Source organism: Lactuca virosa, chromosome 1 (genome assembly GCF_052849685.1).
Source record: "Lactuca virosa cultivar CGN04683 chromosome 1, Lactuca_virosa_CGN04683_v6, whole genome shotgun sequence".
Classification (NCBI taxonomy): Eukaryota; Viridiplantae; Streptophyta; class Magnoliopsida; order Asterales; family Asteraceae; genus Lactuca; species Lactuca virosa.
In genome coordinates this window covers 65,040,920-65,048,800 of record NC_136426.1, presented here as the reverse complement: position 1 = coordinate 65,048,800, position 7,881 = coordinate 65,040,920, and the positions used below count along the sequence as shown (strand labels likewise).

The following is a 7,881-nucleotide window of genomic DNA, read 5'->3' as shown; positions in this document are numbered from 1 at the left end:
GCTGAGTGTAATTGATCAAGAAAGAAAAGAATTGGAGAAGAAGTTAACAGAGGGCAGAGAGGCAACTGATATTATGGATTAAAAGAATAGAACGATTAAAGGTATTATTCGCTTTGATACCATGAAATCGTCTATATATAGTTTTCAATGTGTCTTTCAATAGATTACCCTCCAAAATATATACACGGTACATTAGGTTTAATAAGGGCCAAACATCATGGGCCGAACTATAATGAGAATTACACAAAATACATAAATACAATATGCTAACAAGGTCCACATATTAGCCGTCAAAACAAACACTTCCCGCTTAAAGTTAAATTCGTCCAAGGAGATCAAATTATAAAGACGTTAAACTATGTAAGCTATGTATTTGTACTAATCGCTTGTGACAAGGTGTTAAAAATAGGTAGTTAAATGTGACATGGATAAAGGCTCAACAGCCGATGGCATGTGAAGGGATGAGGCGACCAAAGGTGGTGAATCGATGCCAATACGACGTATCAATGAACTTAAATGTAGGTAGTCACAACAAAAGAGACATGTATTTTGTTCGATTTTGCATAGTAGCCACAAAAAATTATATATATATATATATATATATATATATATATATATATATATATACTATATTATTAAACATATTGCCTATTTCTTGAAAATTAAGAGGTATAACACTTATAACACGATGTACAATCCTATTAAGCTTACAATCCTATTAAGCTTACAACACACGCGTATCATCGTAACTTATTGGTCTTAGTTTCTCCTATGCCTAAATGTTGGAAAACCCTACTATCTTCCATCAGCCGTCATTTCTCCTGAATCTCCTCCGTGTCCCTCCTTACTCTCTTCAATCTCCGATAGCCTCGGTTACCACCAACCTGTTGACGCTACCGTTACCTTCACTAGCATCTGTCGCCCGCTTCTACCTTATGTCGAGACGAGAAACCCTAACTCTACTCACTGCCACCATCAACGCCACCATCGCACACCGGAAACCCTAACCCTAAAGTGGCTCCACCATCGCCACCAGACATCTCACAGTATAAACCGGGTCGAGGTGGGTTATTCAAGAGTTTCTTTATGTTCTTACTTTATTTTTTGTTTTCCCTTGATGGATTTGTTGAATGTTTCATACAATATGTGGATTTTGTTCAGATTATTTCTATGCTTTTGGACGATCAGTTTGTCAATCCTGATTTCGTGAATCATTATAAACAGGTGTGTTTCGGTAGTCTATTTGAATTTTAGTTATTTTTTTATGTCAATTTCTTTTGACTGTGATTCATCTCACACCTCCTCACGCAAATCTTCCAGCAACATCTTTGCTTCCTAGCAAAAGATTTCCAGATGACCTTTAAACAATGTTTTTTCAGTAATTTTCAATTCCATTTCTGGATTCTTTAAAGGTAAGTTCGAATGGTTTTGGGTTTTGTGAATTTTAAAATTATTTATTTATGGTTACCACTCTTTTCTTCTTCTTTAAAAAAAATCATGCAGATGCTTATATGTGGATATGGGGATAGGTAAAATGATTCCATTATGTTTTGGGGTTTATGGCAAGGCTATGAAGAAATGGGGTAACCAGTTGTCCATCATATAAGTAAGTTGTGTGATCTCTATATATCGTTATAATTTGACACTTACTCATATATATCTACAACAAAGGATTGTAACCAAGAAAAAACAATACATGTTGGAGGTGTTCTTCAATTTGTCGCTACAACTATCATTTTCAACATGGATTGGAAGCCAAAGGTAATAAATACATTTATCACTTCCTTGCATACACTCTTTCTTCCGGATCAAAAAATTGTGTTTTTTACTTGGTCTCAATGTCTTGCAAATGTCTCTATTATGAAACCTAATGTTGAATTGTTGTACAAATCAAGTATACTTCACATAAGCATCAATGCCTCCAAGGTTTCATGGATTTCTATTTCCTAGGTTTGAGTTTTTTTGTCAATGTTCTTATTTTCATGTTTTTGTTTAATTTATGAGGTCAAGTAGTATACTTTTGGTATTTTTTTTTATTTCTTTTTCTTTTTAATTCCTTTTATAATGATATGTAGATTTACAAATTGGATATGGAAAAAACAAAGATGTCACTCTATAGGGTTTTGAATGTCAGCACTTTGAGAAGACAACGATTTGGACTTCTGATGGTTAGTTTTCTCTCTTTTTTTTCATTTCCATGTCCAGGTCAAAATTGTGAAACAATCTCTTTGTTAGTCTAGACATGTCAGATCTTAAAATACAATGATGGTATGGATCTTCTTTTTCTTCTTGGATAGTTTTAGTTTTTGATTTCTTAAGGTTTGTTTTTTTCTTGTAAAGAGAAGTGATGGTGGTAGTGTGTCCTGGTTAACTAACCCATCATCATAGTTTCAACATCATACTTAGATAATGTAGCTTCAAAACTATCCATGTATTGCCTCTTTCCACTTTTTTTTCTATTTCTATTTCCTTTGTTTCCTTTTTGCTCACACAGTGCCTTTTAGTTATTTTTTTATTGGATCAAGATTTTTATTATAGTACAAAAATGAATGAAAATGGACATCAAGTGTGATTGCCTTCAATAATTCTTGATATCAATCTGTTTTGCCCCGCCTTCCATCATCTTTATAGAAAATGTTAGACTGATTTTGATATTTTAGTCTAATATGCACATTTAATCTCAACCAACTAACCTTTTTTACAAGACAAATTTGGATTAAGATTATAATTTCATGTTTTCAGCCATTGATGATCTTTTTTTTTTTGAATTTATACAATAATGATTTCTAAAATTTGTAGCTTATTTTACAAGACCATCCGTGCAAATGCTTGAAGACACTCAGAGAGAGGTTATTTTGTAGCATTGCTTTGAGACCCTCTCAGTTTTTCCTTTTTGTTAAAACAAATTCTGACTGGTTCCTATCTTTATTATGTCAAAAAGAAGGAAAATAATATCTCATGGTTCAACTTGGAGAGTCTAAACCTGCAGATTGTAGGCATGGGAAGTTAAGCGTTGCTCAACATTACAAATAAAGCTTCTTTGTGTGTTTTTTCCTAAAGAAGGTAATAACTAATTATGTTTTTTGCTAGATGTGATAATGGGTAAATAAATATGTATTGTATTTTATAAATAAGAGGTTTATTTCAAATATTAAAAGAAATTACTTTACTATATGAATCGTATATTGCAAACACGAGAAAGATCAAGACTCTATGTTTTGAAGTGCATTCTCATTTATCCTGTGGATTCATACATGAATGACTCTGTTTGATCTTACATGTCTGTGTAGAGAAAGAGGAAAAATAAAAAAAAAGTAATTTAAATAATGATACTCATAACATGCCAGTTGATAGCTCTCAAAATTATTCTGAATTGTTGGTAAATTTTGAGAAATGTTAGTGGTGTAGGAAAAAAAAGACTTGGTGGCAATAAGGTAGTGGGACAAGTTTTGAAGCCAATCATAGTTAAGGATCAACAAATTTCAGTGAATTTTTTTTCAATTGTACATTAACACTATAACAATACTTACTTACATGCAACGGTACAAGTTTTTGAGATTTAAAACTATTTTTTTGCTTCTTTATTTTACTTTCTTTTCATATTTTGTTTATCAGGTTAAATCGAGATTGTTGGGTGGCTGACTTTATAGCAAGTATTACCAATCTACTTTGAGTTTGAAAATTGTACGGTTGTGGTGTGTTTAAAACTGGTTTAGTAACAAACTTGTAAGTTTCAAGTTTCAATTTTGTTTAAATCTGTTTTGGTAGCGGACTACAAACTTAATTTAGCAACAGACTTTTGATTTATTAATTTTAACCTTGTATCTCCCTTTATTTTGTACAAATTGATTATGATTATTAAATACTATAAGTACAAGTGTACTTAGCATGACCAATTAATAACAACCACCAAAATTGTATAGGCTTATAATGTCTTTTCGACACCCTCCAAGAGTGGATACACATTACAGACAATCAGTGGTACATACTTTAAAGATCTTTATAATTACCCCACTTTTTCCTTTTTATCTACTTATACTCTCCTTTGTCTTGTGTTTTCTCTCAATCTGATAGAAATTCAACTGTTGGTGGCATCTTGATGTCTGGGTCTACTACTTGACAGCATGTAACTTGAGGTTGATGACATTTCTTTTCTTGGGTTGATTCTTTAAAGTACAATGTTGAAATAACAATTAATAAAAGTATGATGCTACCTAATCGGCTTTTGCTTTGAGCTAACTATGACTAATGACTAATGAAGCATAAAAATGTGGAAATCGGGGCAAATCTTAACCGTTGTGAAGATTTTCTCCATTAAAGTTGTAAACATGTTTAAATATATTTTGGTAAATCAAATTTTTAAGAATTCGAAATTCTCAATTTTTATATATTTAAAAAAAATTAAAATTTTCAAATATTCTCAATTTTAATTTTGAAAAATAAATTACATTACATTTAAGAGTCACCGTCTAGGCGTTGATTAGTCAGTTGACCGCCTAGATCGATTGAAGGTCTCCGTCTAAGCGTCGATTTATCTATTTCCCGTTTGTTACAATCTGAAAGCTTTATTTTTTATTCTTACTGATTTCGTATTTGCTAGCACAACTTTTATTGATAATTATTTAAATATAGTAACTATTTGCGCAAAAGAACTAATCCCCTCTAGAAACTAATTTCTAAAAAACTATTCACACCCGTCGCTTGGCGCGGGTAAACGACTAGTATATATATTAAATACTAATAAAAAAACATAGTCATAATCAGTTTTTGCAAAAAGGTAATCACAAAAACACCAAAATGGGATAATGTACGTAACCAAATGACCATGTCTAGACATTTATCACAAAATAACCAAATATTCATAAATGACTACTTTTTTTGTTGCAAGTTTGCTTAATGAGGTGGTTCCCACTTAAAAAAAATACATTTCAAAATGATAGCATGCATTTTAAAGAAAAACCAAAGACCATAAAATGATAACTGCAACTCATAACATAACAAATGGTGATGACCACAAAATTTCTATTTGTGTCTTTCGAACAGAGCAACTATAACATGATGATAAACACAGCAACTATAACATGATGATAATTTTTTGGAAGCTGATAGTACACACCAGATTTTTAACATACACAATGGTTTTTTATAAATAAACAATTTTATCCTTTTTTCTATTTTAATAAACTTTACATTTTACCCCCTCAAACTAAAAAAAAATATTTCTGCCTCCTAAACATAACAACTTTTTTTGCAAAATTACAATTTTACCATTTCCTCTATTTTATCAAACTTTACATTGTACCCCTCCCACTAAAAAAATTCTACCGAAATTTATTGTCTAACTTAATCCATAACTATTGTAAAGACAACTCGTCCTACAGTCCTACTGAAGAAAGACCCAAGAATCCAATAAAGGTCTCCTCCATTCCAATTTGTTGTACCGTTAAAGTGAACTCAGTGTTGCAGTGTAGGTTGACGTGAGCACAAGCACCACGAACAACCAAATTGTTACTACGAATCCTGAAAGATTACTTTGCAACTTCTCCCTACAGTTTCAAATTACCAAGTTTTTATGGGTGTTTGTTAGAAAGGTGAAGACTGATATTTAATGCTCAAAAGATCGAATATTTTAGTAAATTGAGATAAGAGAAAAGAGTTTGAGAGCTTACTGTGAGCATAAACAAGGGTCAAAAAGGCAAACCATAGAGTTGTTCCGATTTGCTGACTTATGGGACTTTGGAACTCTTCGTTTGTATGATGTTTGAGCCACAATAACTCAGTTGGTGTGTATGCTAAGAACCGGTATTCTGCCTCTGTGCTTGATCGTGTCACGACTCATTGTTTTCAGGATTTCCAATTGATAAGGTTGGAACCATGAAAGATTGCATATCCGTATTAAGACCGACTGTCCTCGTGGGTTGAAATCCATCCGACATCCGAGTAGGCAAGAAGAGAGACAACTTTGGTTGGTGAAAAATAGAGACAATGATGCAATTTAGATAACAAAGGATGCGTTTTGTAGCTTGCTAATGTTGAATGGTGGGGGAGTGCATGAATTGACACACTTAGTTGACTGCATATGCAATATCGGGACGTGTGATTGTAGCATATTGGAGTGAACCCATAATTTGACGAAACAATGTTGGATCATGAAATGTTTCACCATCTTTGGATAAACGAGAACCCAGATCAGCTGGGGTGGAAAGTGGTGAAGCATCGGTCATTTTGTTGCGATCAAGGATGTCTAAGAGATAACGTTGTTGTGAGAGATCAATACCAGTAGCATTAGATATGATTTGAAGACCCAAGAAATGATGTAACTGATGGGTTTGAGCCATAAGAACTTTCCTATGTGCACATGCAAACCCTAATGCTTGGATCTAGGTTTCTCTATTGTATATGCAATTTATCCAAGTCTTGCAAACCCTAGATCTAGTGTATACAATTCGAATTTGACATAAGAAACTCAGATCTAGATGATTACCTCTTGTTGCTTGCTTGAATCTTCTTGTTCTTGGAGCTTAGAGTCACAAGTGTCACTCCTCTAATGGCTTACAAACACCAATTGGCAAGAGGGCAATTTGGAGAGAGGAGAGAGGTATGAAATCGGCTCTAGGGTTCCAAGGAAGCAAGTGTAGTCGATTTCCATAACCCAAGGGATCTATTTATACTGTGAGCTTTTAGGGTTTCAGCCAAAACCCTAATGGACAACTTAATCACCAAGCAGCCCATGGAACCTTCTGGATTAAGGCCATGGACGAAAATATGATGGACTCCCATCATAATTTCGTTCACCCCATGCTCCATTGGGTTTCCCAGCCCAAAACACAACTATCACACATTTGACAGTTTAAGTCCCCTTTATTCAATTAATCTCTTTTAGTCACCAACTTAATTCTCAATTAATTTATAACTAATATTAATTAAATAATATGATTATTCCTTTAATATATTATTCTCATAATATATTAATAAACCATAATGTCTTCTCTCTTTCCATAAATCACCCTGTCAAGTTGCTATGGTGAAGGCAACCCAAAAGGACCATGCACAACCGGGTCAAGTACTTACCAAATATAGTTATGGGCTTAGACACTAATCTAACAGTCTCCCACTTGGATAAGTCTAGTAACTATAAATGCAAACTCTATCCGATTAGCAATCGTAGCTCTCAAAGACGCTGTCGAACTCTGATTTTATCAGTAACCTGTCCTTTAGATAAGGGATCGTATAATCCTCTGTTCTAGATATCGTGCGGACAATTACATGGAACATAGTCATACTTATTGTCCAGCAGTTGGTTTCTCGATCTCATATTCATTTGACATAGAACTTAATCGAACACATCAATTCAGTCCTGACCGGGCCCGACACATAAGTCAAATCAAATCATCGAGGGGCCCTGATATCGCTTTTACCCTCTTAGGATAAAAGGAACAGATAAACTTCGACTTATATGCATCTACTATCCACTAGTCAAATCATACACAACAATGCGTTTTATAACATCAAGTTACTTATGCGTTTACGCATTATCAATGCACAACCAATTAGCAAATAATAAACCATATATCTAGGTTTTAAGACCATATGATATTACCGTCTTGCGATCACTCGTGATAAATTCCATGAAGTGATTCCAGCAAGCGTGGGTTTATTACAATGCTCAAAACTTGTTCATAAGCACTCATGAACGTTGCAGCAAACTTTTGCTATGTCTAATACACTTTAGACACTCTACACACCAATTCATGACAATCTTCATTCGTATCTACTTCCAACATATGAACGACTGTGGACCGTTCGAATAATTCAATTATTATCAAATAATTCAATTATTCAGGAAGTCAAAACATGCAAAATGAAACAATAGGTAAAAGA

At 33.5% G+C, this 7,881-nt stretch overlaps 1 long non-coding RNA gene across 6 annotated transcripts; it reads left to right on the top strand.

Annotated features, from left to right (window-relative positions):
* The first annotated feature begins 768 nt into the window (after nt 1–768).
* Nucleotides 769–4,231, top strand: LOC145141179 (uncharacterized). Of its 6 annotated transcripts, none has more exons than XR_013722498.1 (10): nt 769–1,063; nt 1,162–1,224; nt 1,321–1,412; nt 1,504–1,606; nt 1,672–1,761; nt 2,076–2,168; nt 2,800–3,063; nt 3,616–3,726; nt 3,924–3,981; nt 4,075–4,231. It is a non-coding gene; the product is annotated as an uncharacterized LOC145141179 (long non-coding RNA). The 6 variants fall into 6 exon arrangements; XR_013722715.1 differs by having other exon boundaries at nt 1,504–1,761; nt 2,800–2,849; nt 2,945–3,063; XR_013722670.1 differs by having other exon boundaries at nt 1,504–1,761; nt 2,800–2,849; nt 2,942–3,063.
* The last annotated feature ends 3,650 nt before the right edge of the window (nt 4,232–7,881 follow it).